Raw genomic sequence first — 15,280 nt, 5'->3', positions numbered from 1 at the left:
TTCACATGAAGACACAATTCCCACAACACAATCCTCCGTTCTCATAAATCAAAACACATTTTACCTTGCTAAACACAAGTTGCAAAACAACTCTGTTCACATTCTCAAATGAAAGCTCACGTGATGCAAAACGCTTGCCACAGTCTGCAACATTTGAACACAATGAACACACCTGGCGTCATTCACACAATGATTCCAAATTGAAGACTCTTGTTGCTAATGAGGTTGCTTCAAACGCACGCCGCTGCTCTGAGACTAATTCCTCAAGTCAAACACTTTTTCAGCCAAAATTACGCACTGTTCAGGCTTAGACGCAAATCTCAAAACCTATCATCTTTTTTGGACAAACCTTAAACACATTTCACACAGTGATGCACATGTGTTGCAAAATTTGAAACACTGGCAGCAGAATATGAACACAACTCTCAACATATTCGTCATCTTTCAAACACAACAACCCATAGGTGAACACTCATGTTTCCAATGATGGAAGGTCCATGACCGAGAGCCTTACACCAGGGCAAATTTATTGGAGGCAATGGAACAGGCCTGTGATGATCTACCTGTGGAGTCATTTCAAGGCTGGGTTTCGCTCACCAGAGAATTTTTGGATTTGTTTTTAAGGTTTTGAGAAAGTGGGTGCAGGTTTGAAGAATTTTTTGGGGCAATTGAGAAAAACTGTAACAGTTCAGTTGTATTGCAGGGACGGACTTGCACAAAAAAAATCGGCCCTGGCATTTTGACAGCCCAACCCGACTCTTGCTTCACATGTAGTTCTACCACTGATGCTTATTGATGTCTTTTTCTTCTTCTTTTTTTCTTTTTTCTTTTCTGTGTCTTTTTTCTTCTTCTTTTTCTTCTTTTTTCTTTTCTGTGTGTCTTTTTTCTATCGATATTCAATATGGATTAATGGACTGGTCCTCCTAAATTGCGGGCCAGTCTCTTGTGGTAAAATTTTGTAAAATAGTAATTAAAAAGAGCCAATGTATTATGTTTGGTGTGCTCAGAGTCACAACAGCACTCAAAGATTCTGTTGCATGACCCATCTGGAATAAAGTCCTCCATGAGGGGGTAGACAAGACCCAGGGAAAAATACTCTGAGGACAGCGTGAAAGTGGACTTTATATTCTTATTGTAGGAGCTTGAAGTGAGTTGTCAGATTAGGCTAATTATTGGTGTTATCACTTTTTCTCTTCCAGGTGTTTATTTGCATGTGTGTTTTCATAGATTTTAATAGATCAGTCAGGTTGATTACGTTCATTGAAGAAGAGTGAAAGTGGACTTTATAGTCGATTGTGGGAGTGTTATTACCCTTTCAGTTTTAGGTTTTGTTTGTTTGCCAGTCTGTTTGTTTTTATTCATGCACACACTTCCTGGTTGACTACATTGCATGAAGGAAAGACGGTGAGAAAAAAAAAACCTGGGGACAACATGGATGTTGACTTCATAATCCACTGGGCGGTTCTAAAATATAATTTAACTGCGGGTCCTTGTTCCTCAGTCAAGATGCTTCTTGTTTGATTGCATTCCTTTTACGAAGAAGAAAAACGTTATTGTCTTTGTGCATTATATCACAAAATTGTGTTCAGTACTCTTCAGCCCCTTGACACAAAACATTGAAGAGACAAATGGACAATATATCAAATCAAATTTCTAAAACAACACAACAGAGAAGTAGAATGCTGTACAGTGTAACACGCTGAATTAAATGTTCAAACTGTAGCAAGTTGCAGTGGTTTCAAATTTTATTTTTTCTAAAGTACAGTACATTTAAGTACAGATCAATTGTTTTCAACTTTTAAGTACAATATATTTGCACTTAATCATTTGGAAATGTTTGCTTTCAACCAATAGCATCCATTGCCATTTTAATCAATTTGTGTGCTTCAGACAGCTTTTCTAAAATAGTGCCTGGTTGGGGGCAAGGGGTGCAATAATTGTGTCCTGAGTGGGTTGTAGTATCTGTAGAAATTTGGCTGGTTGGGGGTTCTGGTGTCGATTGTGTGGCTTCGTTTTCTGGTGGCGATGGGGTGGATACGGGTTCCTCAGTAGTCTGGAGGAGTCGTCTACCAATGCCATTGACGCTAAGTTGTTGACTTCCCCCTGGAAGGGTTCCTTAATCAGCGGAGGAGATTGAACAGATACATGACGACAACAAGCTCCAGATGGAAATATTTGCTGCAGATTACTTACCAAGAAGTAGGAGTGCAAAAACCAAAGTTTTGATCATCATCATTATGCCTCTCCGTTCTCTGATGTCACGAAGCAAACCAGGACAAAACAGAAGTTTTAGTTATCGGTCCTGGAGGTCAGAGAGAGAAACTTTTACAAAAACTACGATGCAATGTGTGAAGAATGCTTTAATCGTATCAACCGTCGCAGATCCTGAGGTCCTCTGGCAGGGGGGGGGGGGGGGGGGGGGGTCTGTTTTAATTGTTTAGCACCTTTAGTTGCATTTGAATGTATGAAAGGTGCTACAGTGTTCCCTCGCTATAATGTGGTTCACTTTTTGCAGCCTCGCTGTTTCGCGTATTTTTTTGTAGTGCAATTTTGCATGCATTTTTTGTTACACAGCAATGTACCTATTTTATCAAATATTATGAAGGTTTGCACTTTGAGAATGTTTAAACAAGAGTGAAATGTGAGAAAATGTAAATGACTCGATGAGAAAAGTGTATAAATTGTGTGGTAAGAGGTTTTAGAAGCTTAAAGCATTTATAATAAAAGTAAAACATAAAGCTAATTACTTCACGGATTTCATTTATTGTGGGTATTTTTTTTTCACCTAACCCCAGTGGAAAATGAGAGAACACTGAATATAAATAAAGATTGATCGATTGATCGATTGATCGATTGATAAGCAAAAGTAGTGTTTCCTGTACAAATGATCGGAAGAGAAAACTGAAAAATATTCTAAAGTGAAATTCAGCTTATTTCTCAATTTTGTCATTTGTTACTTGGAATTTCTGAAGTGATGAAAAATGACACGTTGTTGGAAGCACTGTAGGAGTGTGAAGGATGTTCGAACCTTTTATTATTATTATTATTGTTGTTATATGAAAAAAGTAAAAGTACTCACCACGCTCAATCAAGTCTGCTGTCAATACCCTGAGTGGAAATCGAATGGAGTCTGCGTCGGTGTTGGTCCTCAACCAGCATTTTATATTTCGTCCCAACCTGTCGTGATCATCATAAAAGAATGTGACCCTAACGTACACCCAACCCTTGTTGAGGCGAGGCCTTTAAACTGTCACTTCTTTTTGTTTTAAAGACAATCGTTTGCCAATGCTTTGTGGTGAACGAGAGGACTTTTGCCAGTTCAAATTGTTCTTTAATTGATCAATTAAGTGACTCACATCACATGAAATATGGCAACGTTGCAAGTGGCCACCATCTTTTTCTTAAAGGGATACTTGACTCGTTGAGCCATTTTCAACAGTAAGAAGATAATATTTGGTCTATAATCAATGTGATAAGTTCATTTTTCATGAACAATTAATACCTTTAAAAACTCATATTGCCACTTGCTGTCGACTGAAGATGACGAAAATTGGAATAACTTAAATGTAAAACTGTCCAACATAGCCATTTTGACTGCAGAGGCTGCACTCGCTTTAGGTGAAGTGAATTTGGGGACTTCCCATTGCCACAAAAACAAAATGGCGTTGAGAGTCATCTTGCCTTTTGTTCCAAACCGGTCACATAAAACTCGAACCATAAGCCGAATGAACTTCTTCATTTGGTTGGGAAGTATCTTGCTTCTCTGAAACGGTTGGTGTCATTTTTTCCACCCTCTTTTGTTTTACCAGAAAAATTACCCAAGTGCAGTAGCGAAGTACCCACATTGAGGCAAGGCCTTAATTATGCAATTGTCACCGAAAATGTCACCAACATAAATTTTGCCAATTGAAGTTGTTCTTGCAGTCTGTAATTGATCAATGAAGTGACCAACATAACATCATACCAATGTAGCAATGTGACACCATCTTTGTGGAATTTTCTAAAGATCAGAAAGAGAAAGAGAAAGAAAGAAAATCCTCCAGAAATAGTCAGCCTCATGAGGTGGGCGGCGTTTATGCCGGTGAGTATGCCCCAGATGAAATGCCGACAGCGGTGTTTGAATGCATCGGGAGACGGACGTCTGTACCTCCCTCCTCAAATTTTAAGAGACTGTTTATCTGTGACAGATCCCATACACGAAGACAAAATAAATCAGGCATTTAACAGCTCAGTTGTATTGCAGGACTGGCGCAAAAAAAAATTCTGCCCTGGCATCTTGACTTCGGCCCGCCGGCCCAGCCCGACTCTTGCTCACATCTGGTTCTACCACTGATGTTTACTGATGTGTCATTTTGCTATCTATATTCGAAATGGATTAATGGATTGCTCTTTCTAAATTGTGGGCCAGTCTCTTGTTTCTAAATAATAATTTAAAAAAGCACTGCATCAGCCCCAAAAAAGGCCGGCCCACCAGGCATCTGCCCAGTTTGGCAGATGGCCAGTCCATCCCTGCTGTATTGTGTTTGGTGTGCTCAGAGTTACAACAGCAGTCAATGATTCTGTTGCATGACCCATTTGGAATTGGGGGGGGACAAGACCCAGGGAAAAATACCCTGAGGACAGCGTGAAAGTGGACTTTCTATTCTTATTGTAGGAGCTTGAAGTGAGTTGTCAGATTAGACTAATTATAGGTGTTATCACCTTTTCTCTTCCAGGTGTTTATTTGCATGTGTGTTTTCATCGATTTTAATAGATCAGTCAGGTTGCTTTTTGGTTGATTACGTTCATTGAAGAGGAGTGAAAGTGGACTTTATAGTCGATTGTGGGAGTTCTCTGCAAGTGTTATTACCCTTTCAGTTTTAGGTTTTGTGTGTTTGCCAGTCTGTTTGTTTTTATTCATGCACACACTTCCTGGTTGACTACATTGCATGAAGAAAAGACGGTGAGAAAAAAAAAAACTTGGGGACAACATGGATGTTGACTTCATAATCCACTGGGCGGTTCTAAAATATAATTTAACTGCGGGTCCTTGTTCCTCAGTCAAGATGCTTCTTGTTTGATTGCATTCCTTTTACGAAGAAGAAAAACGTTATTGTCTTTGTGCATTATATCACAAAATTGTGTTCAGTACTCTTCAGCCCCTTGACACAAAACATTGAAGAGACAAATGGACAATATATCAAAGCAAATTTCTAAAACAACACAACAGAGAAGTAGAATGCTGTACAGTGTAACACGCTGAATTAAATGTTCAAACTGTAGCAAGTTGCAGTGGTTTCAAATTTTATTTTTTCTAAAGTACAGTACATTTAAGTACAAATCAATTGTTTTCAACTTTTAAGTACAATATGTTTGCACTTAATCATTTGGAAATGTTTGCTTTCAACCAATAGCATCCATTGCCATTTTAATCAATTTGTGTGCTTCAGACAGCTTTTCTAAAATAGTGCCTGGTTGGGGGCAAGGGGTGCAATAATTGTGTCCTGAGTGGGTTGTAGTATCTGTAGAAATTTGGCTGGTTGGGGGTTCTGGTGTCGATTGTGTGGCTTCGTTTTCTGGTGGCGATGGGGTGGATACGGGTTCCTCAGTAGTCTGGAGGAGTCGTCTACCAATGCCATTGACGCTAAGTTGTTGACTTCCCCCTGGAAGGGTTCCTTAATCAGCGGAGGAGATTGAACAGATACATGACGACAACAAGCTCCAGATGGAAATATTTGCTGCAGATTACTTACCAAGAAGTAGGAGTGCAAAAACCAAAGTTTTGATCATCATCATTATGCCTCTCCGTTCTCTGATGTCACGAAGCAAACCAGGACAAAACAGAAGTTTTAGTTATCGGTCCTGGAGGTCAGTGAGAGAAACTTTTACAAAAACTACGATGCAATGTGTGAAAAATGCTTTAATCGTATCAACCGTTGCAGATCCAGAGGTCCTCTGGCAGGGGGGTGGGGGGGGGGGGGGAAGTGGGTCTGTTTTAATTGTTTAGCACCTTTAATTGCATTTGAATGTATGAAAGGTGCTACAGTGTTCCCTCGCTATAATGTGGTTCACTTTTTGCAGCCTCGCTGTTTCGCGTATTTTTTTGTAGTGCAATTTTGCATGCATTTTCCGTTACACGGCAATGTACCTATTTTATCAAATTTATGAAGGTTTGCACTTTGAGAATGTTTAAACAAGAGTGAAATGTGAGAAAATGTAAATGACTCGATGAGAAAAGTGTATAAATTGTGTGGTAAGAGGTTTTAGAAGCTTAAAACATTTATAATAAATAAAAGTAAAACATAAAGCTAATTACTTCACGGATTTCATTTATTGTGGGTATTTTTTTTTCACCTAACCCCAGTGGAAAATGAGAGAACACTGAATATAAATAAAGATTGATCGATTGATCGATTGATCGATTGATAAGCAAAAGTAGTGTTTCCTGTACAAATGATCGGAAGAGAAAACTGAAAAATATTCTAAAGTGAAATTCAGCTTATTTCTCAATTTTGTCATTTGTTACTTGGAATTTCTGAAGTGATGAAAAATGACACGTTGTTGGAAGCACTGTAGGAGTGTGAAGGATGTTCGAACCTTTTATTATTATTATTATTGTTGTTATATGAAAAAAGTAAAAGTACTCACCACGCTCAATCAAGTCTGCTGTCAATACCCTGAGTGGAAATCGAATGGAGTCTGCGTCGGTGTTGGTCCTCAACCAGCATTTTATATTTTGTCCCAACCTGTCGTGATCATCATAAAAGAATGTGACCCTAACGTACACCCAACCCTTGTTGAGGCGAGGCCTTTAAACTGTCACTTCTTTTTGTTTTAAAGTCAATCGTTTGCCAATGCTTTGTGCGTGAACGAGAGGACTTTTGCCAGTTCAAATTGTTCTTTAATTGATCAATTAAGTAACTCACATCACACTAAATATAGCAACGTTGCAAGTGGCCACCATCTTTTTCTTAAAGGGATACTTGACTCGTTGAGCCATTTTCAACAGTAAGAAGATAATATTTGGTCTATAATCAATGTGATAAGTAAATTTTTCATGAACAATTAATACCTTTAAAAACTCATTTTGCCACTTGCTGTCGACTGAAGATGACGTCACCTGTGCTGAGGAAACCGGTCATGACCAATCATGACTTAGTTAGCTGACCAAACCCAGAAAACAGGTGATTGGTCGTTACCTATACCCTCAGCACAGGTGATGTCATCTTCAGTCAACAGCAAGTGGAAAAAAAAGTTTTTAAATGTATGTCAATACCCTGAGTGGAACTCGAATGGAGTCTGCGTCGGTGTTGGTCCTCAACCAGCATTTTATATTTCGTCCCAACCTGTCGTGATCATCATAAAAGAATGTGACCCTAACGTACACCCAACCCTTGTTGAGGCGAGGCCTTAAAACTGTCACTTCGTTTTGTTTTAAAGACAATCGTTTGCCAATGCTTTGTGGTGAACGAGAGGACTTTTGCCAGTTCAAATTGTTCTTTAATTGATCAATTAAGTGACTCACATCACACTAAATATAGCAACGTTGCAAGTGGCCACCATCTTTTTCTTAAAGGGATACTTGACTCGTTGAGCCATTTTCAACAGTAAGAAGATAATATTTGGTCTATAATCAATGTGATAAGTTCATTTTTCATGAACAATTAATACCTTTAAAAACTCATATTGCCACATGCTGTCGACTGAAGATGACGAAAATTGGAATAACTTAAATGTAAAACTGTCCAACATAGCCATTTTGACTGCAGAGGCTGCACTCGCTTTAGGTGAAGTGAATTTGGGGACTTCCCATTGCCACAAAAACAAAATGGCGTTGAGAGTCATCTTGCCTTTTGTTCCAAACCGGTCACATAAAAACTCGAACCATAAGCCGAATGAACTTCTTCATTTGGTTGGGAAGTATCTTGCTTCTCTGAAACGGTTGGTGTCATTTTTTCCACCCTCTTTTGTTTTACCAGAAAAATTACCCAAGTGCAGTAGTGAAGCACCCACATTGAGGCAAGGCCTTAATTATGCAATTGTCACCGAAAATGTCACCAACATAAATTTTGCCAATTGAAGTTGTTCTTGCAGTCTGTAATTGATCAATGAAGTGACCAACATAACATCATACCAATGTAGCAATGTGACACCATCTTTGTGGAATTTTCTAAAGATCAGAAAGAGAAAGAGAAAGAAAGAAAATCCTCCAGAAATAGTCAGCCTCATGAGGTGGGCGGCGTTTACGCCGGTGAGTATGCCCCGGCTGAAATGCCGACAGCGGTGTTTGAATGCATCGGGAGACGGACGTCTGTACCTCCCTCCTCAAATTTTAAGAGACTGTTTATCTGTGACAGATCCCATACACGAAGACAAAATAAATCAGGCATTTAACAGCTCAGTTGTATTGCAGGACTGGCGCAAAAAAAAATTCTGCCCTGGCATCTTGACTTCGGCCCGCCGGCCCAGCCCGACTCTTGCTCACATCTGGTTCTACCACTGATGTTTACTGATGTTTCATTTTGCTATCTATATTCGAAATGGATTAATGGATTGCTCTTTCTAAATTGTGGGCCAGTCTCTTGTTTCTAAATAATAATTTAAAAAAGCACTGCATCAGCCCCAAAAAAGGCCGGCCCACCAGGCATCTGCCCAGTTTGGCAGATGGCCAGTCCATCCCTGCTGTATTGTGTTTGGTGTGCTCAGAGTCACAACAGCAGTCAATGATTCTGTTGCATGACCCATTTGGAATTGGGGGGGGGACAAGACCCAGGGAAAAATACCCTGAGGACAGCGTGAAAGTGGACTTTCTATTCTTATTGTAGGAGCTTGAAGTGAGTTGTCAGATTAGACTAATTATAGGTGTTATCACCTTTTCTCTTCCAGGTGTTTATTTGCATGTGTGTTTTCATCGATTTTAATAGATCAGTCAGGTTGCTTTTTGGTTGATTACGTTCATTGAAGAGGAGTGAAAGTGGACTTTATAGTCGATTGTGGGAGTTCTCTGCAAGTGTTATTACCCTTTCAGTTTTAGGTTTTGTGTGTTTGCCAGTCTGTTTGTTTTTATTCATGCACACACTTCCTGGTTGACTACATTGCATGAAGAAAAGACGGTGAGAAAAAAAAAAACTTGGGGACAACATGGATGTTGACTTCATAATCCACTGGGCGGTTCTAAAATATAATTTAACTGCGGGTCCTTGTTCCTCAGTCAAGATGCTTCTTGTTTGATTGCATTCCTTTTACGAAGAAGAAAAACGTTATTGTCTTTGTGCATTATATCACAAAATTGTGTTCAGTACTCTTCAGCCCCTTGACACAAAACATTGAAGAGACAAATGGACAATATATCAAAGCAAATTTCTAAAACAACACAACAGAGAAGTAGAATGCTGTACAGTGTAACACGCTGAATTAAATGTTCAAACTGTAGCAAGTTGCAGTGGTTTCAAATTTTATTTTTTCTAAAGTACAGTACATTTAAGTACAAATCAATTGTTTTCAACTTTTAAGTACAATATATTTGCACTTAATCATTTGGAAATGTTTGCTTTCAACTAATAGCATCCATTGCCATTTTAATCAATTTGTGTGCTTCAGACAGCTTTTCTAAAATAGTGCCTGGTTGGGGGCAAGGGGTGCAATAATTGTGTCCTGAGTGGGTTGTAGTATCTGTAGAAATTTGGCTGGTTGGGGGTTCTGGTGTCGATTGTGTGGCTTCGTTTTCTGGTGGCGATGGGGTGGATACGGGTTCCTCAGTAGTCTGGAGGAGTCGTCTACCAATGCCATTGACGCTAAGTTGTTGACTTCCCCCTGGAAGGGTTCCTTAATCAGCGGAGGAGATTGAACAGATACATGACGACAACAAGCTCCAGATGGAAATATTTGCTGCAGATTACTTACCAAGAAGTAGGAGTGCAAAAACCAAAGTTTTGATCATCATCATTATGCCTCTCCGTTCTCTGATGTCACGAAGCAAACCAGGACAAAACAGAAGTTTTAGTTATCGGTCCTGGAGGTCAGTGAGAGAAACTTTTACAAAAACTACGATGCAATGTGTGAAAAATGCTTTAATCGTATCAACCGTTGCAGATCCAGAGGTCCTCTGGCAGGGGGGTGGGGGGGGGGGGGAAGTGGGTCTGTTTTAATTGTTTAGCACCTTTAATTGCATTTGAATGTATGAAAGGTGCTACAGTGTTCCCTCGCTATAATGTGGTTCACTTTTTGCAGCCTCGCTGTTTCGCGTATTTTTTTGTAGTGCAATTTTGCATGCATTTTCCGTTACACGGCAATGTACCTATTTTATCAAATTTATGAAGGTTTGCACTTTGAGAATGTTTAAACAAGAGTGAAATGTGAGAAAATGTAAATGACTCGATGAGAAAAGTGTATAAATTGTGTGGTAAGAGGTTTTAGAAGCTTAAAACATTTATAATAAATAAAAGTAAAACATAAAGCTAATTACTTCACGGATTTCATTTATTGTGGGTATTTTTTTTTCACCTAACCCCAGTGGAAAATGAGAGAACACTGAATATAAATAAAGATTGATCGATTGATCGATTGATCGATTGATAAGCAAAAGTAGTGTTTCCTGTACAAATGATCGGAAGAGAAAACTGAAAAATATTCTAAAGTGAAATTCAGCTTATTTCTCAATTTTGTCATTTGTTACTTGGAATTTCTGAAGTGATGAAAAATGACACGTTGTTGGAAGCACTGTAGGAGTGTGAAGGATGTTCGAACCTTTTATTATTATTATTATTGTTGTTATATGAAAAAAGTAAAAGTACTCACCACGCTCAATCAAGTCTGCTGTCAATACCCTGAGTGGAAATCGAATGGAGTCTGCGTCGGTGTTGGTCCTCAACCAGCATTTTATATTTTGTCCCAACCTGTCGTGATCATCATAAAAGAATGTGACCCTAACGTACACCCAACCCTTGTTGAGGCGAGGCCTTTAAACTGTCACTTCTTTTTGTTTTAAAGTCAATCGTTTGCCAATGCTTTGTGCGTGAACGAGAGGACTTTTGCCAGTTCAAATTGTTCTTTAATTGATCAATTAAGTAACTCACATCACACTAAATATAGCAACGTTGCAAGTGGCCACCATCTTTTTCTTAAAGGGATACTTGACTCGTTGAGCCATTTTCAACAGTAAGAAGATAATATTTGGTCTATAATCAATGTGATAAGTAAATTTTTCATGAACAATTAATACCTTTAAAAACTCATTTTGCCACTTGCTGTCGACTGAAGATGACGTCACCTGTGCTGAGGAAACCGGTCATGACCAATCATGACTTAGTTAGCTGACCAAACCCAGAAAACAGGTGATTGGTCGTTACCTATACCCTCAGCACAGGTGATGTCATCTTCAGTCAACAGCAAGTGGAAAAAAAAGTTTTTAAATGTATGTCAATACCCTGAGTGGAACTCGAATGGAGTCTGCGTCGGTGTTGGTCCTCAACCAGCATTTTATATTTCGTCCCAACCTGTCGTGATCATCATAAAAGAATGTGACCCTAACGTACACCCAACCCTTGTTGAGGCGAGGCCTTAAAACTGTCACTTCGTTTTGTTTTAAAGACAATCGTTTGCCAATGCTTTGTGGTGAACGAGAGGACTTTTGCCAGTTCAAATTGTTCTTTAATTGATCAATTAAGTGACTCACATCACACTAAATATAGCAACGTTGCAAGTGGCCACCATCTTTTTCTTAAAGGGATACTTGACTCGTTGAGCCATTTTCAACAGTAAGAAGATAATATTTGGTCTATAATCAATGTGATAAGTTCATTTTTCATGAACAATTAATACCTTTAAAAACTCATATTGCCACTTGCTGTCGACTGAAGATGACGAAAATTGGAATAACTTAAATGTAAAACTGTCCAACATAGCCATTTTGACTGCAGAGGCTGCACTCGCTTTAGGTGAAGTGAATTTGGGGACTTCCCATTGCCACAAAAACAAAATGGCGTTGAGAGTCATCTTGCCTTTTGTTCCAAACCGGTCACATAAAAACTCGAACCATAAGCCGAATGAACTTCTTCATTTGGTTGGGAAGTATCTTGCTTCTCTGAAACGGTTGGTGTCATTTTTTCCACCCTCTTTTGTTTTACCAGAAAAATTACCCAAGTGCAGTAGTGAAGCACCCACATTGAGGCAAGGCCTTAATTATGCAATTGTCACCGAAAATGTCACCAACATAAATTTTGCCAATTGAAGTTGTTCTTGCAGTCTGTAATTGATCAATGAAGTGACCAACATAACATCATACCAATGTAGCAATGTGACACCATCTTTGTGGAATTTTCTAAAGATCAGAAAGAGAAAGAGAAAGAAAGAAAATCCTCCAGAAATAGTCAGCCTCATGAGGTGGGCGGCGTTTACGCCGGTGAGTATGCCCCGGCTGAAATGCCGACAGCGGTATTTGAATGCATCGGGAGACGGACGTCTGTACCTCCCTCCTCAAATTTTAAGAGACTGTTTATCTGTGACAGATCCCATACACGAAGACAAAATAAATCAGGCATTTAACAGCTCAGTTGTATTGCAGGACTGGCGCAAAAAAAAATTCTGCCCTGGCATCTTGACTTCGGCCCGCCGGCCCAGCCCGACTCTTGCTCACATCTGGTTCTACCACTGATGTTTACTGATGTTTCATTTTGCTATCTATATTCGAAATGGATTAATGGATTGCTCTTTCTAAATTGTGGGCCAGTCTCTTGTTTCTAAATAATAATTTAAAAAAGCACTGCATCAGCCCCAAAAAAGGCCGGCCCACCAGGCATCTGCCCAGTTTGGCAGATGGCCAGTCCATCCCTGCTGTATTGTGTTTGGTGTGCTCAGAGTCACAACAGCAGTCAATGATTCTGTTGCATGACCCATTTGGAATTGGGGGGGGGACAAGACCCAGGGAAAAATACCCTGAGGACAGCGTGAAAGTGGACTTTCTATTCTTATTGTAGGAGCTTGAAGTGAGTTGTCAGATTAGACTAATTATAGGTGTTATCACCTTTTCTCTTCCAGGTGTTTATTTGCATGTGTGTTTTCATCGATTTTAATAGATCAGTCAGGTTGCTTTTTGGTTGATTACGTTCATTGAAGAGGAGTGAAAGTGGACTTTATAGTCGATTGTGGGAGTTCTCTGCAAGTGTTATTACCCTTTCAGTTTTAGGTTTTGTGTGTTTGCCAGTCTGTTTGTTTTTATTCATGCACACACTTCCTGGTTGACTACATTGCATGAAGAAAAGACGGTGAGAAAAAAAAAAACTTGGGGACAACATGGATGTTGACTTCATAATCCACTGGGCGGTTCTAAAATATAATTTAACTGCGGGTCCTTGTTCCTCAGTCAAGATGCTTCTTGTTTGATTGCATTCCTTTTACGAAGAAGAAAAACGTTATTGTCTTTGTGCATTATATCACAAAATTGTGTTCAGTACTCTTCAGCCCCTTGACACAAAACATTGAAGAGACAAATGGACAATATATCAAAGCAAATTTCTAAAACAACACAACAGAGAAGTAGAATGCTGTACAGTGTAACACGCTGAATTAAATGTTCAAACTGTAGCAAGTTGCAGTGGTTTCAAATTTTATTTTTTCTAAAGTACAGTACATTTAAGTACAAATCAATTGTTTTCAACTTTTAAGTACAATATATTTGCACTTAATCATTTGGAAATGTTTGCTTTCAACTAATAGCATCCATTGCCATTTTAATCAATTTGTGTGCTTCAGACAGCTTTTCTAAAATAGTGCCTGGTTGGGGGCAAGGGGTGCAATAATTGTGTCCTGAGTGGGTTGTAGTATCTGTAGAAATTTGGCTGGTTGGGGGTTCTGGTGTCGATTGTGTGGCTTCGTTTTCTGGTGGCGATGGGGTGGATACGGGTTCCTCAGTAGTCTGGAGGAGTCGTCTACCAATGCCATTGACGCTAAGTTGTTGACTTCCCCCTGGAAGGGTTCCTTAATCAGCGGAGGAGATTGAACAGATACATGACGACAACAAGCTCCAGATGGAAATATTTGCTGCAGATTACTTACCAAGAAGTAGGAGTGCAAAAACCAAAGTTTTGATCATCATCATTATGCCTCTCCGTTCTCTGATGTCACGAAGCAAACCAGGACAAAACAGAAGTTTTAGTTATCGGTCCTGGAGGTCAGTGAGAGAAACTTTTACAAAAACTACGATGCAATGTGTGAAAAATGCTTTAATCGTATCAACCGTTGCAGATCCAGAGGTCCTCTGGCAGGGGGGTGGGGGGGGGGGGGGAAGTGGGTCTGTTTTAATTGTTTAGCACCTTTAATTGCATTTGAATGTATGAAAGGTGCTACAGTGTTCCCTCGCTATAATGTGGTTCACTTTTTGCAGCCTCGCTGTTTCGCGTATTTTTTTGTAGTGCAATTTTGCATGCATTTTCCGTTACACGGCAATGTACCTATTTTATCAAATTTATGAAGGTTTGCACTTTGAGAATGTTTAAACAAGAGTGAAATGTGAGAAAATGTAAATGACTCGATGAGAAAAGTGTATAAATTGTGTGGTAAGAGGTTTTAGAAGCTTAAAACATTTATAATAAATAAAAGTAAAACATAAAGCTAATTACTTCACGGATTTCATTTATTGTGGGTATTTTTTTTTCACCTAACCCCAGTGGAAAATGAGAGAACACTGAATATAAATAAAGATTGATCGATTGATCGATTGATCGATTGATAAGCAAAAGTAGTGTTTCCTGTACAAATGATCGGAAGAGAAAACTGAAAAATATTCTAAAGTGAAATTCAGCTTATTTCTCAATTTTGTCATTTGTTACTTGGAATTTCTGAAGTGATGAAAAATGACACGTTGTTGGAAGCACTGTAGGAGTGTGAAGGATGTTCGAACCTTTTATTATTATTATTATTGTTGTTATATGAAAAAAGTAAAAGTACTCACCACGCTCAATCAAGTCTGCTGTCAATACCCTGAGTGGAAATCGAATGGAGTCTGCGTCGGTGTTGGTCCTCAACCAGCATTTTATATTTTGTCCCAACCTGTCGTGATCATCATAAAAGAATGTGACCCTAACGTACACCCAACCCTTGTTGAGGCGAGGCCTTTAAACTGTCACTTCTTTTTGTTTTAAAGTCAATCGTTTGCCAATGCTTTGTGCGTGAACGAGAGGACTTTTGCCAGTTCAAATTGTTCTTTAATTGATCAATTAAGTAACTCACATCACACTAAATATAGCAACGTTGCAAGTGGCCACCATCTTTTTCTTAAAGGGATACTTGACTCGTTGAGCCATTT

At 39.1% G+C, this 15,280-nt stretch overlaps 5 long non-coding RNA genes across 9 annotated transcripts in view; 1 reads left to right on the top strand and 4 right to left on the bottom strand.

The window, feature by feature from the left end:
- The window catches only part of LOC147155850 (uncharacterized), a 31,251-nt gene that overhangs the window by 7,014 nt on the left and 8,957 nt on the right, over positions 1-15,280 (top strand). The gene's annotated exons all lie outside the window — the stretch shown is intronic.
- On the bottom strand, positions 1,728-3,185 carry LOC147155856 (uncharacterized). 2 transcript variants are annotated; one of them, XR_015092013.1, is made up of 3 exons: positions 3,080-3,185; positions 2,194-2,302; positions 1,728-2,115 (listed from the first exon to the last, which is right to left on the bottom strand). It is a non-coding gene; the product is annotated as an uncharacterized LOC147155856 (long non-coding RNA). The 2 variants fall into 2 exon arrangements; XR_015092012.1 differs by having other exon boundaries at positions 2,194-2,252; positions 3,080-3,177.
- LOC147155855 (uncharacterized) lies at positions 5,267-6,737 on the bottom strand. 2 transcript variants are annotated; one of them, XR_015092015.1, is made up of 3 exons: positions 6,628-6,737; positions 5,733-5,841; positions 5,267-5,654 (listed from the first exon to the last, which is right to left on the bottom strand). It is a non-coding gene; the product is annotated as an uncharacterized LOC147155855 (long non-coding RNA). The 2 variants fall into 2 exon arrangements; XR_015092014.1 differs by having other exon boundaries at positions 5,733-5,791; positions 6,628-6,726.
- LOC147155854 (uncharacterized) lies at positions 9,417-10,886 on the bottom strand. 2 transcript variants are annotated; one of them, XR_015092017.1, is made up of 3 exons: positions 10,777-10,886; positions 9,883-9,991; positions 9,417-9,804 (listed from the first exon to the last, which is right to left on the bottom strand). It is a non-coding gene; the product is annotated as an uncharacterized LOC147155854 (long non-coding RNA). The 2 variants fall into 2 exon arrangements; XR_015092016.1 differs by having other exon boundaries at positions 9,883-9,941; positions 10,777-10,875.
- Positions 13,566-15,036, bottom strand: LOC147155853 (uncharacterized). 2 transcript variants are annotated; one of them, XR_015092019.1, is made up of 3 exons: positions 14,927-15,036; positions 14,032-14,140; positions 13,566-13,953 (listed from the first exon to the last, which is right to left on the bottom strand). It is a non-coding gene; the product is annotated as an uncharacterized LOC147155853 (long non-coding RNA). The 2 variants fall into 2 exon arrangements; XR_015092018.1 differs by having other exon boundaries at positions 14,032-14,090; positions 14,927-15,025.

This window comes from Leptonotus elevatus, chromosome 21 (genome assembly GCF_054856555.1).
Source record: "Leptonotus elevatus isolate MCC_2025b chromosome 21, RoL_Lele_1.0, whole genome shotgun sequence".
In the NCBI taxonomy this organism is placed as follows: domain Eukaryota; kingdom Metazoa; phylum Chordata; class Actinopteri; order Syngnathiformes; family Syngnathidae; genus Leptonotus; species Leptonotus elevatus.
This window is presented reverse-complemented; position numbering and strand designations above follow the sequence as displayed.